This window comes from Atractosteus spatula (assembly GCF_055471065.1).
Source record: "Atractosteus spatula isolate fAtrSpa1 chromosome 10 unlocalized genomic scaffold, fAtrSpa1.hap1 SUPER_10_unloc_12, whole genome shotgun sequence".
In the NCBI taxonomy this organism is placed as follows: domain Eukaryota; kingdom Metazoa; phylum Chordata; class Actinopteri; order Semionotiformes; family Lepisosteidae; genus Atractosteus; species Atractosteus spatula.
In genome coordinates, this window is record NW_028296615.1 from 563,205 (window position 1) to 583,606 (window position 20,402).

Sequence of the window (20,402 nt, forward strand, 5' to 3'; positions counted from 1 at the left end):
CTTGCAGGTTTCCGTAGTGTAGCGGCTATCACGTTCGCCTAACACGCGAAAGGTCCCCGGTTCGAGACCGGGCGGAAACAGCCTCTTGTTGCACGCTCCTGTACTTCACAGAGGTCTTGAGCGACCGGTCATTTGTTCCCAATGTATTTCTGGTGCCTTCATGCACTCTTGTACCAAACGCACGTTCCTTCTGTACGCGGAGCCGATCATTTGCAATTGGGCTGTGCCGACAGACCAGGACGAGCTCTGTCGGCTCAAAAGCAGCGCAGGACCTGCAAGAACAACAGAAAGATTAGTATCCAGTGAGCCCAAGATCTCATCAAGAATCGGCTCCAGCAACAGGGCTGGGCGCATTGTTCCATTCTCCGACCACTCTCGGTGTAAACAAGTCTCTCCTGGTCTCTGCTTGAAATGCACTTTCCTGCGTTTGCTTTCGTGTAACTGGCTTCCCCTGCATGGGCGAATGTGAAGAAGATCCTTAGTAAGTCGTTGAAGAAAACCGAGAAGAGGTCGGAGTGGCCTCTGTCGTTCATCAACGATCCAGTCAGGCAGTACTCCTCTGTAAAGCGCCGTTCGTTCACATCGATTGGCTTTCTTTTGCCTTCATTCGCGCAAGTAGTAAAAGTAGACGCCCCTATTCTGCCGTGACCCGGATTCGAACCGGGGTTGTTGCGGCCACAACGCAAAGTACTGACCACTATACGATCACGGCGAGTTACCGATACACACATGGTAGGGCGGAAAAGGCTGTGCTCTCTTCGTGTGACCTAATTCGGAAAAGTCCTGACGTTGCATTTCAACTGAGCCCCAGTATACATCGACCCTTCGACACTCTGAGTGACAACTCTCTTGCGTGTTTTCTCATATTTATGTAGTTTGCTTGCATGATGCCCGGAACAGCGGGGTTGTGTGCTCCCATATGGTCTAGCGGTTAGGATTCCTGGTTTTCACCCAGGCGGCCCGGGTTTGACTCCCGGTATGGGAACGTGTCAGTTTTGCCTCCTGCTTTCCAAAAGATCAGCACCGTGTACGAAGGAGCCGCATTAAAACCACTCGAACGTGCAAAACGCGCGAGAAGAGGGGGCGCTTGTTTCCAACCGAAGACTTCTCGCGTGTGAGACGAGCTGATCATCGCTGCAGGAGGTGGGAGGGTTACTCTGGTAGACAGGGCTGACCTTCGGCAATAGGATTTATACTCTCCAAGATGATATTTGCACTTTCTGGAGAGGCGATTTTCTCCACTTCAGTAGCCCGATTTCGTCGATTGCGTGGAGAGGGCTGTAGAATGTGGCGCCGCTTTTCCTGCTCCGTCCATGACAGGCGTGCTGGTCTCTGGAGAGAGAGCACGGTCCATCAGCGCACTCCAATAAAGGCACTGGAAGCAGCTGAATCGCATTGGCGAAGCTCAGCACTGGGCCGCTGGGAAGGGTTTGCTACCGTTTCCGTAGTGTAGTGGTTATCACGTTTGCCTCCCACGCGAAAAGTCCCTGGTTCGAAACTGGGCGGAAACAGACCGGCTTCTTTTGTCGCCACGCACAAAAGGGGATTGGGGATTCGCCTAGCGCTGTGATCGCACAGACCCACTCACCTCTTAGTGTGGCGGGATCTGCACAGTGCATGTCGCAGCGCATCCTGCTTTCACTCCAATGCGCGTCCTGATGTACCCCAGTCTCCCGCGTGACAGGTGGGGATAATCACCACTATACTAACGAGGAAGACATCACACCCTTCGACCCCCGGCATCGTGTCCCGACCCACCGTGCTGGAAGCCGACGCGTGCTGTGATTCCTTTACGGAGCAGAAATGACAACCGAGGAGCCGAGAGATCATTTCAGCATTTCGCGTCTGAACAGAAAACACAAACGACCAACTCGGAATGACTTGCCTTTGACGCTTATCAAAGCGTTCTTTGTGCATCGAACAGACCCACTCACCTCTTAGTGTGGCGGGATCTGCACAGTGCATGTCGCAGCGCTTCCTGCTTTCACTTCAATGTGCTTTCTGATGTCGAGTCGTGTGCCGTGCGGAGGCTCTGAAAGCGAGAGCAATGAAAAGGTGCACGACGCTGTGAAAGAAAACAGAGAAGTGAAAGGCAGTCCTTTCTCTAAGGAGGTAAAAGAAAAGCTTTCGACTCCCCGTCGGGGAATCGAACCCCGGTCTCCCGCGTGACAGGCGGGGATACTTGCCACTATACTAACGAGGAAGACATCACACCCTTCGATCCCCGGCATCGTGTCCCGACCCAGCGTGCTGGAAGGCGACGCGTGCTGTGATTCCTTTACGGAGCAGAAATGACAACCGAGGAGCCGAGAGATCATTTCAGCATTTCGCGTCTGAACGGAAAACACAAACGACCAACTCGGAATGACTTGCTTTTGACGCTTTTCAAAGCGTTCTTTGTGCATGACGACTGCGCCGCCTAGCAGATACAAATGGGTTGTACAACTCTGAACTAGCAAATGGAAGAGGGCTAAGCCCCCTCTCTTTTAGCCCAGGTTCGATCTGTCTCCCAGAATCACCAGGGCGCACGCACACACACACACCCGTGCCGTTGAAGTGCTCTGTTTCATTTCTAAGGGCAACTCAACATTCACTCCTACCCCGAGAACAGAAAAGACAGCGTCCGCAGCAACAACAGCTCAGGTCTCTGCACAGGAACTAAGCTGCCCCCATCTCCTCTGCTCTGCGGCTCCTGCGGAGTGGAGTCCTGCCTGGAGCCGTGTTTGCAGGCGGCGGCTCCCCGCGCTCTGTCTGTGCGTCGTGTCCAAGAGCTCCTGGGAGGAAGAGAGAGCCCTCCCACTCGGGGGCTTTTCCACGGTCTGTGTGAGGAGGGGCGGGTGTGTCCAGTAGCTTATCGAGCGGAAGCCTGGGGCGGCGGAGAGCTGTGATCGTGCAGACCTTGAGGTGTCACCTCTTTGTCTGCTTTCCCGCCCCCCCTCCGCCCAAGCTCTGCTCCAGAGTAGCCCGGCAACCCCTCACACCTGCACGTGTCACAACCTAAGGTGTGGTCATGAGACACCCATGGGGTGCTGTTCTGTTCTTGCTAATTGTTTCCTGCCCGTCGCAGGCAGGAGTCCATGCGAGGAAGATGCGCTGGACAGAGCTCAGAGGGCGCAGCTGGGTGGCTTTCCTTCTGAGTGACGTTCCTGCAACACTCTCCCGCTCCTCTTGGTGCGCTCATGCCGCTGGAGCAGGTGGCTGTGGGCTCTGTGCACTGCCGAAATAGCTCAGTTGGGAGAGCGTTAGACTGAAGATCTAAAGGTCCCTGGTTCGATCCCGGGTTTCGGCATTTTGTTTCATCGCGCCCTTTGTTCCTCTCTCCAGCGCCCCCTGCCTAAAGTGACGCTTCCCTTTCTCAGCCCGAAACGCAAGCGAGACACCAGCAGCGGTCCCTGCAGGTTTCCGTAGTGTAGCGGCTATCACGTTCGCCTAACACGCGAAAGGTCCCCGGTTCGAGACCGGGCGGAAACAGCCTCTTGTTGCACGCTCCTGTACTTCACAGAGGTCTTGAGCGACCGGTCATTTGTTCCCAATGTATTTCCGGTGCCTTCATGCACTCTTGTACCAAACGCACGTTCCTTCTGTACGCGGAGCCGATCATTTGCAATTGGGCTGTGCCGACAGACCAGGACGAGCTCTGTCGGCTCAAAAGCAGCGCAGGACCTGCAAGAACAACAGAAAGATTAGCATCCAGTGAGCCCAAGATCTCATCAAGAATCGGCTCCAGCAACAGGGCTGGGCGCATTGTTCCATTCTCCGACCACTCTCGGTGTAAACAAGTCTCTCCTGGTCTCTGCTTGAAATGCACTTTCCTGCGTTTGCTTTGGTGTAACTGGCTTCCCCTGCATGGGCGAATGTGAAGAAGATCCTTAGTAAGTCGTTGAAGAAAACCCAGAAGAGGTCGGAGTGGCCTCTGTCGTTCATCAACGATCCAGTCAGGCAGTACTCCTCTGTAAAGCGCCGTTCGTTCACATCGATTGGCTTTTTTTTGCCTTCATTCGCGCAAGTAGTAAAAGCAGACGCCCCTATTCTGCCGTGACCCGGATTCGAACCGGGGTTGTTGCGGCCACAACGCAAAGTACTGACCACTATACGATCACGGCGAGTTACCGATACACACATGGTAGGGCGGAAAAGGCTGTGCTCTCTTCGTGTGACCTAATTCGGAAAAGTCCTGACGTTGCATTTCAACTGAGCCCCAGTATACATCGACCCTTCGACACTCTGAGTGACAACTCTCTTGCGTGTTTTCTCATATTTATGTAGTTTGCTTGCATGATGCCCGGAACAGCGGGGTTGTGTGCTCCCATATGGTCTAGCGGTTAGGATTCCTGGTTTTCACCCAGGCGGCCCGGGTTTGACTCCCGGTATGGGAACGTGTCAGTTTTGCCTCCTGCTTTCCAAAAGATCAGCACCGTGTACGAAGGAGCCGCATTAAAACCACTCGAACGTGCAAAACGCGCGAGAAGAGGGGGCGCTTGTTTCCAACCGAAGACTTCTCGCGTGTGAGACGAGCTGATCATCGCTGCAGGAGGTGGGAGGGTTACTCTGGTAGACAGGGCTGACCTTCGGCAATAGGATTTATACTCTCCAAGATGATATTTGCACTTTCTGGAGAGGCGATTTTCTCCACTTCAGTAGCCCGATTTCGTCGATTGCGTGGAGAGGGCTGTAGAATGTGGCGCCGCTTTTCCTGCTCCGTCCATGACAGGCGTGCTGCTCTCTGGAGAGAGAGCACGGTCCATCAGCGCACTCCAATAAAGGCACTGGAAGCAGCTGAATCGCATTGACTAAGCTCAGCACTGGGCCGCTGGGAAGGGTTTGCTACCGTTTCCGTAGTGTAGTGGTTATCACGTTTGCCTCCCACGCGAAAAGTCCCTGGTTCGAAACTGGGCGGAAACAGACCGGCTTCTTTTGTCGCCACGCACAAAAGGGGATTGGGGATTCGCCTAGCGCTGTGATCGCACAGACCCACTCACCTCTTAGTGTGGCGGGATCTGCACAGTGCATGTCGCAGCGCATCCTGCTTTCACTCCAATGCGCGTCCTGATGTACCCCAGTCTCCCGCGTGACAGGTGGGGATAATCACCACTATACTAACGAGGAAGACATCGCTCTCTCCGACCCCCGGCATCGTGTCCCGACCCACCGTGCTGGAAGCCGACGCGTGCTGTGATTTCTTTACGGAGCAGAAATGACAACCGAGGAGCCGAGAGATCATTTCAGCATTTCGCGTCTGAACAGAAAACACAAACGACCAACTCGGAATGACTTGCCTTTGACGCTTATCAAAGCGTTCTTTGTGCATCGAACAGACCCACTCACCTCTTAGTGTGGCAGGATCTGCACACTGCATGTCGCAGCGCTTCCTGCTTTCACTTCAATGTGCTTTCTGATGTCGAGTCGTGTGCCGTGCGGAGGCTCTGAAAGCGAGAGCAATGAAAAGGTGCACGACGCTGTGAAAGAAAACAGAGAAGTGAAAGGCAGTCCTTTCTCTAAGGAGGTAAAAGAAAAGCTTTCTACTCCCCGTCGGGGAATCGAACCCCGGTCTCCCGCGTGACAGGCGGGGATACTTGCCACTATACTAACGAGGAAGACATCACACCCTTCGATCCCCGGCATCGTGTCCCGACCCAGCGTGCTGGAAGCCGACGCGTGCTGTGATTCCTTTACGGAGCAGAAATGACAACCGAGGAGCCGAGAGATCATTTCAGCATTTCGCGTCTGAACGGAAAACACAAACGACCAACTCGGAATGACTTGCTTTTGACGCTTTTCAAAGCGTTCTTTGTGCACGACGACTGCGCCGCCTAGCAGATACAAATGGGTTGTACAACTCTGAACTAGCAAATGGAAGTGGGCTAAGCCCCCTCTCTTTTAGCCCAGGTTCGATCTGTCTCCCAGAATCACCAGGGCGCACGCACACACACACACCCGTGCCGTTGAAGTGCTCTGCTTCATTTCTAAGGGCAACTCAACATTCACTCCTACCCCGAGAACAGAAAAGACAGCGTCCGCAGCAACAACAGCTCAGGTCTCTGCACAGGAACTAAGCTGCCCCCATCTCCTCTGCTCTGCGGCTCCTGCGGAGTGGAGTCCTGTCTGGAGCCGTGTTTGCAGGCGGCGGCTCCCCGCGCTCTGTCTGTGCGTCGTGTCCAAGAGCTCCTGGGAGGAAGAGAGAGCCCTCCCACTCGGGGGCTTTTCCACGGTCTGTGTGAGGAGGGGCGGGTGTGTCCAGTAGCTTATCGAGCGGAAGCCTGGGGCGGCGGAGAGCTGTGATCGTGCAGACCTTGAGGTGTCACCTCTTTGTCTGCTTTCCCGCCCCCCCTCCGCCCAAGCTCTGCTCCAGAGTAGCCCGGCAACCCCTCACACCTGCACGTGTCACAACCTAAGGTGTGGTCATGAGACACCCATGGGGTGCTGTTCTGTTCTTGCTAATTGTTTCCTGCCCGTCGCAGGCAGGAGTCCATGCGAGGAAGATGCGCTGGACAGAGCTCAGAGGGCGCAGCTGGGTGGCTTTCCTTCTGAGTGACGTTCCTGCAACACTCTCCCGCTCCTCTTGGTGCGCTCATGCCGCTGGAGCAGGTGGCTGTGGGCTCTGTGCACTGCCGAAATAGCTCAGTTGGGAGCGCGTTAGACTGAAGATCTAAAGGTCCCTGGTTCGATCGCGGGTTTCGGCATTTTGTTTCATCGCGCCCTTTGTTCCTCTCTCCAGCGCCCCCTGCCTAAAGTGACGCTTCCCTTTCTCAGCCCGAAACGCAAGCGAGACACCAGCAGCGGTCCCTGCAGGTTTCCGTAGTGTAGCGGCTATCACGTTCGCCTAACACGCGAAAGGTCCCCGGTTCGAGACCGGGCGGAAACAGCCTCTTGTTGCACGCTCCTGTACTTCACAGAGGTCTTGAGCGACCGGTCATTTGTTCCCAATGTATTTCTGGTGCCTTCATGCACTCTTGTACCAAACGCACGTTCCTTCTGTACGCGGAGCCGATCATTTGCAATTGGGCTGTGCCGACAGACCAGGACGAGCTCTGTCGGCTCAAAAGCAGCGCAGGACCTGCAAGAACAACAGAAAGATTAGTATCCAGTGAGCCCAAGATCTCATCAAGAATCGGCTCCAGCAACAGGGCTGGGCGCATTGTTCCATTCTCCGACCACTCTCGGTGTAAACAAGTCCCTCCTGGTCTCTGCTTGAAATGCACTTTCCTGCGTTTGCTTTGGTGTAACTGGCTTCCCCTGCATGGGCGAATGTGAAGAAGATCCTTAGTAAGTCGTTGAAGAAAACCGAGAAGAGGTCAGAGTGGCCTCTGTCGTTCATCAACGATCCAGTCAGGCAGTACTCCTCTGTAAAGCGCCGTTCGTTCACATCGATTGGCTTTTTTTTGCCTTCATTCGCGCAAGTATTCAAAGCAGACGCCCCTATTCTGCCGTGACCCGGATTCGAACCGGGGTTGTTGCGGCCACAACGCAAAGTACTGACCACTATACGATCACGGCGAGTTACCGATACCCACGTGGCAGGCCGGAAAAGGCTGTGCTCTCTTCGTGTGACCTAATTCGGAAAAGTCCTGACGTTGCATTTCAACTGAGCCCCAGTATACATCGACCCTTCGACACTCTGAGTGACAACTCTCTTGCGCGTTTTCTCATATTTATGTAGTTTGCTTGCATGATGCCCGGAACAGCAGGGGTGTGTGCTCCCATATGGTCTAGCGGTTAGGATTCCTGGTTTTCACCCAGGCGGCCCGGGTTCGACTCCCGGTATGGGAACCTGTCAGTTTTGCCTCCTGCTTTCCAAAAGATCAGCACCGTGTACAAAGGAGCCGCATTAAAACCACTCGAACGTGCAAAACGCGCGAGAAGAGGGGGCGCTTGTTTCCAACCGAAGACTTCTCGCGTGTGAGACGAGCTGATCATCGCTGCAGGAGGTGGGAGGGTTACTCTGGTAGACAGGGCTGACCTTCGGCAATAGGATTTTTACTCTCCAAGATGATATTTGCACTTTCTGGAGAGGCGATTTTCTCCACTTCAGTAGCCCGATTTCGTCGATTGCGTGGAGAGGGCTGTAGAATGTGGCGCCGCCTTTCCTGCTCCGTCCATGACAGGCGTGCTGGTCTCTGGAGAGAGAGCACGGTCCATCAGCGCACTCCAATAAAGGCACTGGAAGCAGCTGAATCGCATTGGCGAAGCTCAGCGCTGGGCCGCTGGGCAGGGATTGCCACCGTTTCCGTAGTGTAGTGGTTATCACGTTCGCCTCACACGCGAAAGGTCCCCGGTTCGAAACCGGGCGGAAACAGACCGGCTTCCTTTGTCGGCACGCACAAAAGGGGATTGGGGATTCGCCTCGCGCAGTGATCGAACAGACCCACTCACCTCTTAGTGTGGCGGGATCTGCACAGTGCATGTCGCAGCGCATCCTGCTTTCACTTCAATGCGCGTCCTGATGTACCCCAGTCTCCCGCGTGACAGGTGCGGATAATCACCACTATACTAACGAGGAAGACATCGCTCTCTCCGACCCCCGGCATCGTGTCCCGACCCACCGTGCTGGAAGCCGACGCCTGCTGTGATTCCTTTACGGAGCAGAAATGACAACCGAGGAGCCGAGAGATCATTTCAGCATTTCGCGTCTGAACAGAAAACACAAACGACCAACTCGGAATGATTTGCCTTTGATGCTTTCAAAGCGTTCTTTGTGCATCGAACAGACCCACTCACCTCTTAGTGTGGCGGGATCTGCACAGTGCATGTCGCAGCGCTTCCTGCTTTCACTTCAATGTGCTTCCTGATGTCGAGTCGTGTGCCGTGCGGAGGCTCTGAAAGCGAGAGCAATGAAAAGGTGCACGGCGCTGTGAAAGAAAACAGAGAAGTGAAAGGCAGTCCTTTCTCTAAGGAGGTAAAAGAAAAGCTTTCTACTCCCCGTCGGGGAATCGAACCCTGGTCTCCCGCGTGACAGGCGGGGATACTTGCCACTATACTAACGAGGAAGACACCGCACTCTCCGATCCTCGGCATCGTGTCCCGACCCAGCGTGCTGGAAGGCGACGCGTGCTGTGATTCCTTTACGGAACAGAAATGACAACCGAGGAGCCGAGAGATCATGTCAGCATTTCGCGTCTGAACGGAAAACACAAACGACCAACTCGGAATGACTTGCTTTTGACGCTTTTCAAAGCGTTCTTTGTGCACGACGACTGCGCCGCCTAGCAGATACAGATGGGTTGTACAACTCTGAACTAGCAAATGGAAGAGGGCTAAGCCCCCTCTCTTTTAGCCCAGGTTCGATCTGTCTCCCAGAATCACCAGGGCGCACGCACACACACACACCCGTGCCGTTGAAGTGCTCTGCTTCATTTCTAAGGGCAACTCAACATTCACTCCTACCCCGAGAACAGAAAAGACAGCGTCCGCAGCAACAACAGCTCAGGTCTCTGCACAGGAGCTAAGCTGCCCCCATCTCCTCTGCTCTGCGGCTCCTGCGGAGTGGAGTCCTGCCTGGAGCCGTGTTTGCAGGCGGCGGCTCCCCGCGCTCTGTCTGTGCGTCCAAGAGCTCCTGGGAGGAAGAGAGAGCCCTCCCACTCGGGGGCTTTTCCACGGTCTGTGTGAGGAGGGGCGGGTGTGTCCAGTAGCTTATCGAGCGGAAGCCTGGGGCGGCGGAGAGCTGTGATCGTGCAGACCTTGAGGTGTCACCTCTTTGTCTGCTTTCCCGCCCCCCCTCCTCCCAAGCTCTGCTCCAGAGTAGCCCGGCAACCCCTCACACCTGCACGTGTCACAACCTAAGGTGTGGTCATGAGACACCCATGGGGTGCTGCTCTGTTCTTGCTAATTGTTTCCTGCCCCTCGCAGGCAGGAGTCCATGCGAGGAAGATGCGCTGGACAGAGCTCAGAGGGCACAGCTGGGTGGCTTTCCTTCTGAGTGACGTTCCTGCAACACTCTCCCGCTCCTCTTGGTGCGCTCATGCCGCAACACAGGAAGGCTGGAGCAGGTGGCTGTGGGCTCTGCGCACTGCCGAAATAGGTCAGTTGGGAGAGCGTTAGACTGAAGATCTAAAAGTCCCTGGTTTGATCCCGGGTTTCGGCATTTTGTTTCATCGCGCCCTTTGTTCCTCTCTCCAGCGCCCCCTGCCTAAAGTGACGCTTCCCTTTCTCAGCCCGAAACGCAAGCGAGACACCAGCAGCGGTCCTTGCAGGTTTCCGTAGTGTAGCGGCTATCTCGTTCGCCTCACACGCGAAAGGTCCCCGGTTCGAGACCGGGCGGAAACAGCCTCTTGTTGCACGCTCCTGTACTTCACAGAGGTCTTGAGCGACCGGTCATTTGTTCCCAATGTATTTCCGGTGCCTTCATGCACTCTTGTACCAAACGCACGTTCCTTCTGTACGCGGAGCCGATCATTTGCAATTGGGCTGTGCCGACAGACCAGGACGAGCTCTGTCGGCTCAAAAGCAGCGCAGGACCTGCAAGAACAACAGAAAGATTAGCATCCAGTGAGCCCAAGATCTCATCAAGAATCGGCTCCAGCAACAGGGCTGGGCGCATTGTTCCATTCTCCGACCACTCTCGGTGTAAACAAGTCCCTCCTGGTCTCTGCTTGAAATGCACTTTCCTGCGTTTGCTTTGGTGTAACTGGCTTCCCCTGCATGGGCGAATGTGAAGAAGATCCTTAGTAAGTCGTTGAAGAAAACCGAGAAGAGGTCGGAGTGGCCTCTGTCGTTCATCAACGATCCAGTCAGGCAGTACTCCTCTGTAAAGCGCCGTTCGTTCACATCGATTGGCTTTTTTTTGCCTTCATTCGCGCAAGTAGTCAAAGCAGACGCCCCTATTCTGCCGTGACCCGGATTCGAACCGGGGTTGTTGCGGCCACAACGCAAAGTACTGACCACTATACGGTCACGGCGAGTTACCGATACACACATGGTAGGGCGGAAAAGGCTGTGCTCTCTTCGTGTGACCTAATTCGGAAAAGTCCTGACGTTGCATTTCAACTGAGCCCCAGTATACATCGACCGTTCGACACTCTGAGTGACAACTCTCTTGCGTGTTTTCTCATATTTATGTAGTTTGCTTGCATGATGCCCGGAACAGCGGGGTTGTGTGCTCCCATATGGTCTAGCGGTTAGGATTCCTGGTTTTCACCCAGGCGGCCCGGGTTTGACTCCCGGTATGGGAACGTGTCAGTTTTGCCTCCTGCTTTCCAAAAGATCAGCACCGTGTACGAAGGAGCCGCATTAAAACCACTCGAACGTGCAAAACGCGCGAGAAGAGGGGGCGCTTGTTTCCAACCGAAGACTTCTCGCGTGTGAGACGAGCTGATCATCGCTGCAGGAGGTGGGAGGGTTACTCTGGTAGACAGGGCTGACCTTCGGCAATAGGATTTATACTCTCCAAGATGATATTTGCACTTTCTGGAGAGGCGATTTTCTCCACTTCAGTAGCCCGATTTCGTCGATTGCGTGGAGAGGGCTGTAGAATGTGGCGCCGCTTTTCCTGCTCCGTCCATGACAGGCGTGCTGGTCTCTGGAGAGAGAGCACGGTCCATCAGCGCACTCCAATAAAGGCACTGGAAGCAGCTGAATCGCATTGGCGAAGCTCAGCACTGGGCCGCTGGGAAGGGTTTGCTACCGTTTCCGTAGTGTAGTGGTTATCACGTTTGCCTCCCACGCGAAAAGTCCCTGGTTCGAAACTGGGCGGAAACAGACCGGCTTCTTTTGTCGCCACGCACAAAAGGGGATTGGGGATTCGCCTAGCGCTGTGATCGCACAGACCCACTCACCTCTTAGAGTGGCGGGATCTGCACAGTGCATGTCGCAGCGCATCCTGCTTTCACTCCAATGCGCGTCCTGATGTACCCCAGTCTCCCGCGTGACAGGTGGGGATAATCACCACTATACTAACGAGGAAGACATCGCTCTCTCCGACCCCCGGCATCGTGTCCCGACCCACCGTGCTGGAAGCCGACGCGTGCTGTGATTCCTTTACGGAGCAGAAATGACAACCGAGGAGCCGAGAGATCATTTCAGCATTTCGCGTCTGAACAGAAAACACAAACGACCAACTCGGAATGACTTGCCTTTGACGCTTATCAAAGCGTTCTTTGTGCATCGAACAGACCCACTCACCTCTTAGTGTGGCGGGATCTGCACAGTGCATGTCGCAGCGCTTCCTGCTTTCACTTCAATGTGCTTTCTGATGTCGAGTCGTGTGCCGTGCGGAGGCTCTGAAAGCGAGAGCAATGAAAAGGTGCACGACGCTGTGAAAGAAAACAGAGAAGTGAAAGGCAGTCCTTTCTCTAAGGAGGTAAAAGAAAAGCTTTCTACTCCCCGTCGGGGAATCGAACCCCGGTCTCACGCGTGACAGGCAAGGATACTCGCCACTATACTAACGAGGAAGACATCACACCCTTCGATCCCCGGCATCGTGTCCCGACCCAGCGTGCTGGAAGGCGACGCGTGCTGTGATTCCTTTACGGAGCAGAAATGACAACCGAGGAGCCGAGAGATCATTGCAGCATTTCGCGTCTGAACGGAAAACACAAACGACCAACTCGGAATGACTTGCTTTTGACGCTTTTCAAAGCGTTCTTTGTGCACGACGACTGCGCCGCCTAGCAGATACAAATGGGTTGTACAACTCTGAACTAGCAAATGGAAGAGGGCTAAGCCCCCTCTCTTTTAGCCCAGGTTCGATCTGTCTCCCAGAATCACCAGGGCGCACGCACACACACACACCCGTGCCGTTGAAGTGCTCTGCTTCATTTCTAAGGGCAACTCAACATTCACTCCTACCCCGAGAACAGAAAAGACAGCGTCCGCAGCAACAACAGCTCAGGTCTCTGCACAGGAACTAAGCTGCCCCCATCTCCTCTGCTCTGCGGCTCCTGTGGAGTGGAGTCCTGCCTGGAGCCGTGTTTGCAGGCGGCGGCTCCCCGCGCTCTGTCTGTGCGTCGTGTCCAAGAGCTCCTGGGAGGAAGAGAGAGCCCTCCCACTCGGGGGCTTTTCCACGGTCTGTGTGAGGAGGGGCGGGTGTGTCCAGTAGCTTATCGAGCGGAAGCCTGGGGCGGCGGAGAGCTGTGATCGTGCAGACCTTGAGGTGTCACCTCTTTGTCTGCTTTCCCGCCCCCCCTCCGCCCAAGCTCTGCTCCAGAGTAGCCCGGCAACCCCTCACACCTGCACGTGTCACAACCTAAGGTGTGGTCATGAGACACCCATGGGGTGCTGTTCTGTTCTTGCTAATTGTTTCCTGCCCGTCGCAGGCAGGAGTCCATGCGAGGAAGATGCGCTGGACAGAGCTCAGAGGGCGCAGCTGGGTGGCTTTCCTTCTGAGTGACGTTCCTGCAACACTCTCCCGCTCCTCTTGGTGCGCTCATGCCGCAACACAGGAAGGCTGGAGCAGGTGGCTGTGGGCTCTGTGCACTGCCGAAATAGCTCAGTTGGGAGAGCGTTAGACTGAAGATCTAAAGGTCCCTGGTTCGATCCCGGGTTTCAGCATTTTGTTTCATCGCGCCCTTTGTTCCTCTCTCCAGCGCCCCCTGCCTAAAGTGACGCTTCCCTTTCTCAGCCCGAAACGCAAGCGAGACACCAGCAGCGGTCCCTGCAGGTTTCCGTAGTGTAGCGGCTATCACGTTCGCCTAACACGCGAAAGGTCCCCGGTTCGAGACCGGGCGGAAACAGCCTCTTGTTGCACGCTCCTGTACTTCACAGAGGTCTTGAGCGACCGGTCATTTGTTCCCAATGTATTTCCGGTGCCTTCATGCACTCTTGTACCAAACGCACGTTCCTTCTCTACGCGGAGCCGATCATTTGCAATTGGGCTGTGCTGACAGACCAGGACGAGCTCTGTCGGCTCAAAAGCAGCGCAGGACCTGCAAGAACAACAGAAAGATTAGTATCCAGTGAGCCCAAGATCTCATCAAGAATCGGCTCCAGCAACAGGGCTGGGCGCATTGTTCCATTCTCCGACCACTCTCGGTGTAAACAAGTCCCTCCTGGTCTCTGCTTGAAATGCACTTTCCTGCGTTTGCTTTGGTGTAACTGGCTTCCCCTGCATGGGCGAATGTGAAGAAGATCCTTAGTAAGTCGTTGAAGAAAACCGAGAAGAGGTCGGAGTGGCCTCTGTCGTTCATCAACGATCCAGTCAGGCAGTACTCCTCTGTAAAGCGCCGTTCGTTCACATCGATTGGCTTTCTTTTGCCTTCATTCGCGCAAGTAGTCAAAGCAGACGCCCCTATTCTGCCGTGACCCGGATTCGAACCGGGGTTGTTGCGGCCACAACGCAAAGTACTGACCACTATACGGTCACGGCGAGTTACCGATACACACATGGTAGGGCGGAAAAGGCTGTGCTCTCTTCGTGTGACCTAATTCGGAAAAGTCCTGACGTTGCATTTCAACTGAGCCCCAGTATACATCGACCGTTCGACACTCTGAGTGACAACTCTCTTGCGTGTTTTCTCATATTTATGTAGTTTGCTTGCATGATGCCCGGAACAGCGGGGTTGTGTGCTCCCATATGGTCTAGCGGTTAGGATTCCTGGTTTTCACCCAGGCGGCCCGGGTTTGACTCCCGGTATGGGAACGTGTCAGTTTTGCCTCCTGCTTTCCAAAAGATCAGCACCGTGTACGAAGGAGCCGCATTAAAACCACTCGAACGTGCAAAACGCGCGAGAAGAGGGGGCGCTTGTTTCCAACCGAATACTTCTCGCGTGTGAGACGAGCTGATCATCGCTGCAGGAGGTGGGAGGGTTACTCTGGTAGACAGGGCTGACCTTCGGCAATAGGATTTATACTCTCCAAGATGATATTTGCACTTTCTGGAGAGGCGATTTTCTCCACTTCAGTAGCCCGATTTCGTCGATTGCGTGGAGAGGGCTGTAGAATGTGGCGCCGCTTTTCCTGCTCCGTCCATGACAGGCGTGCTGGTCTCTGGAGAGAGAGCACGGTCCATCAGCGCACTCCAATAAAGGCACTGGAAGCAGCTGAATCGCATTGGCGAAGCTCAGCACTGGGCCGCTGGAAAGGGTTTGCTACCGTTTCCGTAGTGTAGTGGTTATCACGTTTGCCTCACACGCGAAAAGTCCCTGGTTCGAAACTGGGCGGAAACAGACCGGCTTCTTTTGTCGCCACGCACAAAAGGGGATTGGGGATTCGCCTAGCGCTGTGATCGCACAGACCCACTCACCTCTTAGTGTGGCGGGATCTGCACAGTGCATGTCGCAGCGCATCCTGCTTTCACTCCAATGCGCGTCCTGATGTACCCCAGTCTCCCGCGTGACAGGTGGGGATAATCACCACTATACTAACGAGGAAGACATCGCTCTCTCCGACCCCCGGCATCGTGTCCCGACCCACCGTGCTGGAAGCCGACGCGTGCTGTGATTCCTTTACGGAGCAGAAATGACAACCGAGGAGCCGAGAGATCATTTCAGCATTTCGCGTCTGAACAGAAAACACAAACGACCAACTCGGAATGACTTGCCTTTGACGCTTATCAAAGCGTTCTTTGTGCATCGAACAGACCCACTCACCTCTTAGTGTGGCGGGATCTGCACAGTGCATGTCGCAGCGCTTCCTGCTTTCACTTCAATGTGCTTTCTGATGTCGAGTCGTGTGCCGTGCGGAGGCTCTGAAAGCGAGAGCAATGAAAAGGTGCACGACGCTGTGAAAGAAAACAGAGAAGTGAAAGGCAGTCCTTTCTCTAAGGAGGTAAAAGAAAAGCTTTCTACTCCCCGTCGGGGAATCGAACCCCGGTCTCACGCGTGACAGGCAAGGATACTCGCCACTATACTAACGAGGAAGACATCACACCCTTCGATCCCCGGCATCGTGTCCCGACCCAGCGTGCTGGAAGGCGACGCGTGCTGTGATTCCTTTACGGAGCAGAAATGACAACCGAGGAGCCGAGAGATCATTGCAGCATTTCGCGTCTGAACGGAAAACACAAACGACCAACTCGGAATGACTTGCTTTTGACGCTTTTCAAAGCGTTCTTTGTGCACGACGACTGCGCCGCCTAGCAGATACAAATGGGTTGTACAACTCTGAACTAGCAAATGGAAGAGGGCTAAGCCCCCTCTCTTTTAGCCCAGGTTCGATCTGTCTCCCAGAATCACCAGGGCGCACGCACACACACACACCCGTGCCGTTGAAGTGCTCTGCTTCATTTCTAAGGGCAACTCAACATTCACTCCTACCCCGAGAACAGAAAAGACAGCGTCCGCAGCAACAACAGCTCAGGTCTCTGCACAGGAACTAAGCTGCCCCCATCTCCTCTGCTCTGCGGCTCCTGTGGAGTGGAGTCCTGCCTGGAGCCGTGTTTGCAGGCGGCGGCTCCCCGCGCTCTGTCTGTGCGTCGTGTCCAAGAGCTCCTGGGAGGAAGAGAGAGCCCTCCCACTCGGGGGCTTTTCCACGGTCTGTGTGAGGAGGGGCGGGTGTGTCCAGTAGCTTATCGAGCGGAAGCCTGGGGCGGCGGAGAGCTGTGATCGTGCAGACCTTGAGGTGTCACCTCTTTGTCTGCTTTCCCGCCCCCCCTCCGCCCAAGCTCTGCTCCAGAGTAGCCCGGCAACCCCTCACACCTGCACGTGTCACAACCTAAGGTGTGGTCATGAGACACCCATGGGGTGCTGTTCTGTTCTTGCTAATTGTTTCCTGCCCGTCGCAGGCAGGAGTCCATGCGAGGAAGATGCGCTGGACAGAGCTCAGAGGGCGCAGCTGGGTGGCTTTCCTTCTGAGTGACGTTCCTGCAACACTCTCCCGCTCCTCTTGGTGCGCTCATGCCGCAACACAGGAAGGCTGGAGCAGGTGGCTGTGGGCTCTGTGCACTGCCGAAATAGCTCAGTTGGGAGAGCGTTAGACTGAAGATCTAAAGGTCCCTGGTTCGATCCCGGGTTTCAGCATTTTGTTTCATCGCGCCCTTTGTTCCTCTCTCCAGCGCCCCCTGCCTAAAGTGACGCTTCCCTTTCTCAGCCCGAAACGCAAGCGAGACACCAGCAGCGGTCCCTGCAGGTTTCCGTAGTGTAGCGGCTATCACGTTCGCCTAACACGCGAAAGGTCCCCGGTTCGAGACCGGGCGGAAACAGCCTCTTGTTGCACGCTCCTGTACTTCACAGAGGTCTTGAGCGACCGGTCATTTGTTCCCAATGTATTTCCGGTGCCTTCATGCACTCTTGTACCAAACGCACGTTCCTTCTCTACGCGGAGCCGATCATTTGCAATTGGGCTGTGCTGACAGACCAGGACGAGCTCTGTCGGCTCAAAAGCAGCGCAGGACCTGCAAGAACAACAGAAAGATTAGTATCCAGTGAGCCCAAGATCTCATCAAGAATCGGCTCCAGCAACAGGGCTGGGCGCATTGTTCCATTCTCCGACCACTCTCGGTGTAAACAAGTCCCTCCTGGTCTCTGCTTGAAATGCACTTTCCTGCGTTTGCTTTGGTGTAACTGGCTTCCCCTGCATGGGCGAATGTGAAGAAGATCCTTAGTAAGTCGTTGAAGAAAACCGAGAAGAGGTCGGAGTGGCCTCTGTCGTTCATCAACGATCCAGTCAGGCAGTACTCCTCTGTAAAGCGCCGTTCGTTCACATCGATTGGCTTTCTTTTGCCTTCATTCGCGCAAGTAGTCAAAGCAGACGCCCCTATTCTGCCGTGACCCGGATTCGAACCGGGGTTGTTGCGGCCACAACGCAAAGTACTGACCACTATACGGTCACGGCGAGTTACCGATACACACATGGTAGGGCGGAAAAGGCTGTGCTCTCTTCGTGTGACCTAATTCGGAAAAGTCCTGACGTTGCATTTCAACTGAGCCCCAGTATACATCGACCGTTCGACACTCTGAGTGACAACTCTCTTGCGTGTTTTCTCATATTTATGTAGTTTGCTTGCATGATGCCCGGAACAGCGGGGTTGTGTGCTCCCATATGGTCTAGCGGTTAGGATTCCTGGTTTTCACCCAGGCGGCCCGGGTTTGACTCCCGGTATGGGAACGTGTCAGTTTTGCCTCCTGCTTTCCAAAAGATCAGCACCGTGTACGAAGGAGCCGCATTAAAACCACTCGAACGTGCAAAACGCGCGAGAAGAGGGGGCGCTTGTTTCCAACCGAAGACTTCTCGCGTGTGAGACGAGCTGATCATCGCTGCAGGAGGTGGGAGGGTTACTCTGGTAGACAGGGCTGACCTTCGGCAATAGGATTTATACTCTCCAAGATGATATTTGCACTTTCTGGAGAGGCGATTTTCTCCACTTCAGTAGCCCGATTTCGTCGATTGCGTGGAGAGGGCTGTAGAATGTGGCGCCGCTTTTCCTGCTCCGTCCATGACAGGCGTGCTGGTCTCTGGAGAGAGAGCACGGTCCATCAGCGCACTCCAATAAAGGCACTGGAAGCAGCTGAATCGCATTGGCGAAGCTCAGCACTGGGCCGCTGGAAAGGGTTTGCTACCGTTTCCGTAGTGTAGTGGTTATCACGTTTGCCTCACACGCGAAAAGTCCCTGGTTCGAAACTGGGCGGAAACAGACCGGCTTCTTTTGTCGCCACGCACAAAAGGGGATTGGGGATTCGCCTAGCGCTGTGATCGCACAGACCCACTCACCTCTTAGTGTGGCGGGATCTGCACAGTGCATGTCGCAGCGCATCCTGCTTTCACTCCAATGCGCGTCCTGATGTACCCCAGTCTCCCGCGTGACAGGTGGGGATAATCACCACTATACTAACGAGGAAGACATCGCTCTCTCCGACCCCCGGCATCGTGTCCCGACCCACCGTGCTGGAAGCCGACGCGTGCTGTGATTCCTTTACGGAGCAGAAATGACAACCGAGGAGCCGAGAGATCATTTCAGCATTTCGCGTCTGAACAGAAAACACAAACGACCAACTCGGAATGACTTGCCTTTGACGCTTATCAAAGCGTTCTTTGTGCATCGAACAGACCCACTCACCTCTTAGTGTGGCGGGATCTGCACAGTGCATGTCGCAGCGCTTCCTGCTTTCACTTCAATGTGCTTTCTGATGTCGAGTCGTGTGCCGTGCGGAGGCTCTGAAAGCGAGAGCAATGAAAAGGTGCACGACGCTGTGAAAGAAAACAGAGAAGTGAAAGGCAGTCCTTTCTCTAAGGAGGTAAAAGAAAAGCTTTCTACTCCCCGTCGGGGAATCGAACCCCGGTCTCACGCGTGACAGGCAAGGATACTCGCCACTATACTAACGAGGAAGACATCACACCCTTCGATCCCCGGCATCGTGTCCCGACCCAGCGTGCTGGAAGGCGACGCGTGCTGTGATTCCTTTACGGAGCAGAAATGACAACCGAGGAGCCGAGAGATCATTGCAGCATTTCGCGTCTGAACGGAAAACACAAACGACCAACTCGGAATGACTTGCTTTTGACGCTTTTCAAAGCGTTCTTTGTGCACGACGACTGCGCCGCCTAGCAGATACAAATGGGTTGTACAACTCTGAACTAGCAAATGGAAGAGGGCTAAGCCCCCTCTCTTTTAGCCCAGGTTCGATCTGTCTCCCAGAATCACCAGGGCGCACGCACACACACACACCCGTGCCGTTGAAGTGCTCTGCTTCATTTCTAAGGGCAACTCAACATTCACTCCTACCCCGAGAACAGAAAAGACAGCGTCCGCAGCAACAACAGCTCAGGTCTCTGCACAGGAACTAAGCTGCCCCCATCTCCTCTGCTCTGCGGCTCCTGCGGAGTGGAGTCCTGCCTGGAGCCGTGTTTGCAGGCGGCGGCTCCCCGCGCTCTGTCTGTGCGTCGTGTCCAAGAGCTCCTGGGAGGAAGAGAGAGCCCTCCCACTCGGGGGCTTTTCCACGGTCTGTGTGAGGAGGGGCGGGTGTGTCCAGTAGCTTATCGAGCGGAAGCCTGGGGCGGCGGAGAGCTGTGATCGTGCAGACCTTGAGGTGTCACCTCTTTGTCTGCTTTCCCGCCCCCCCTCCGCCCAAGCTCTGCTCCAGAGTAACCCGGCAACCCCTCACACCTGCACGTGTCACAACCTAAGGTGTGGTCATGAGACACCCATGGGGTGCTGTTCTGTTCTTGCTAATTGTTTCCTGCCCGTCGCAGGCAGGAGTCCATGCGAGGAAGATGCGCTGGACAGAGCTCAGAGGGCGCAGCTGGGTGGCTTTCCTTCTGAGTGACGTTCCTGCAACACTCTCCCGCTCCTCTTGGTGCGCTCATGCCGCAACACAGGAAGGCTGGAGCAGGTGGCTGTGGGCTCTGTGCACTGCCGAAATAGCTCAGTTGGGAGAGCGTTAGACTGAAGATCTAAAGGTCCCTGGTTCGATCCCGGGTTTCGGCATTTTGTTTCATCGCGCCCTTTGTTCCTCTCTCCAGCGCCCCCTGCCTAAAGTGACGCTTCCCTTTCTCAGCCCGAAACGCAAGCGAGACACCAGCAGCGGTCCCTGCAGGTT

At 55.0% G+C, this 20,402-nt stretch overlaps 14 non-coding genes across 14 annotated transcripts; 12 read left to right on the forward strand and 2 right to left on the reverse strand.

Annotated features, from left to right (window-relative positions):
• Positions 1-7: 7 nt before the first annotated feature.
• Positions 8-80, forward strand: trnav-aac (transfer RNA valine (anticodon AAC)). Its single transcript has one exon. It is a non-coding gene; the product is annotated as a tRNA-Val (tRNA).
• Positions 81-1,438: 1,358 nt separating this feature from the next.
• Positions 1,439-1,511, forward strand: trnag-ccc (transfer RNA glycine (anticodon CCC)). Its single transcript has one exon. It is a non-coding gene; the product is annotated as a tRNA-Gly (tRNA).
• Positions 1,512-2,131: 620 nt separating this feature from the next.
• Positions 2,132-2,203, reverse strand: trnad-guc (transfer RNA aspartic acid (anticodon GUC)). The gene has a single exon. It is a non-coding gene; the product is annotated as a tRNA-Asp (tRNA).
• Positions 2,204-3,216: 1,013 nt separating this feature from the next.
• Positions 3,217-3,289, forward strand: trnaf-gaa (transfer RNA phenylalanine (anticodon GAA)). The gene has a single exon. It is a non-coding gene; the product is annotated as a tRNA-Phe (tRNA).
• A 109-nt stretch (positions 3,290-3,398) lies between these two features.
• Positions 3,399-3,471, forward strand: trnav-aac (transfer RNA valine (anticodon AAC)). The gene has a single exon. It is a non-coding gene; the product is annotated as a tRNA-Val (tRNA).
• Positions 3,472-4,829: 1,358 nt separating this feature from the next.
• Positions 4,830-4,902, forward strand: trnag-ccc (transfer RNA glycine (anticodon CCC)). Its single transcript has one exon. It is a non-coding gene; the product is annotated as a tRNA-Gly (tRNA).
• A 620-nt stretch (positions 4,903-5,522) lies between these two features.
• On the reverse strand, positions 5,523-5,594 carry trnad-guc (transfer RNA aspartic acid (anticodon GUC)). The gene has a single exon. It is a non-coding gene; the product is annotated as a tRNA-Asp (tRNA).
• A 1,195-nt stretch (positions 5,595-6,789) lies between these two features.
• On the forward strand, positions 6,790-6,862 carry trnav-aac (transfer RNA valine (anticodon AAC)). Its single transcript has one exon. It is a non-coding gene; the product is annotated as a tRNA-Val (tRNA).
• An 833-nt stretch (positions 6,863-7,695) lies between these two features.
• trnae-uuc (transfer RNA glutamic acid (anticodon UUC)) lies at positions 7,696-7,767 on the forward strand. The gene has a single exon. It is a non-coding gene; the product is annotated as a tRNA-Glu (tRNA).
• Positions 7,768-8,220: 453 nt separating this feature from the next.
• On the forward strand, positions 8,221-8,293 carry trnav-cac (transfer RNA valine (anticodon CAC)). Its single transcript has one exon. It is a non-coding gene; the product is annotated as a tRNA-Val (tRNA).
• Positions 8,294-11,618: 3,325 nt separating this feature from the next.
• trnag-ccc (transfer RNA glycine (anticodon CCC)) lies at positions 11,619-11,691 on the forward strand. The gene has a single exon. It is a non-coding gene; the product is annotated as a tRNA-Gly (tRNA).
• Positions 11,692-13,591: 1,900 nt separating this feature from the next.
• On the forward strand, positions 13,592-13,664 carry trnav-aac (transfer RNA valine (anticodon AAC)). Its single transcript has one exon. It is a non-coding gene; the product is annotated as a tRNA-Val (tRNA).
• A 3,331-nt stretch (positions 13,665-16,995) lies between these two features.
• trnav-aac (transfer RNA valine (anticodon AAC)) lies at positions 16,996-17,068 on the forward strand. Its single transcript has one exon. It is a non-coding gene; the product is annotated as a tRNA-Val (tRNA).
• Positions 17,069-20,217: 3,149 nt separating this feature from the next.
• trnaf-gaa (transfer RNA phenylalanine (anticodon GAA)) lies at positions 20,218-20,290 on the forward strand. Its single transcript has one exon. It is a non-coding gene; the product is annotated as a tRNA-Phe (tRNA).
• Positions 20,291-20,402: the final 112 nt, after the last annotated feature.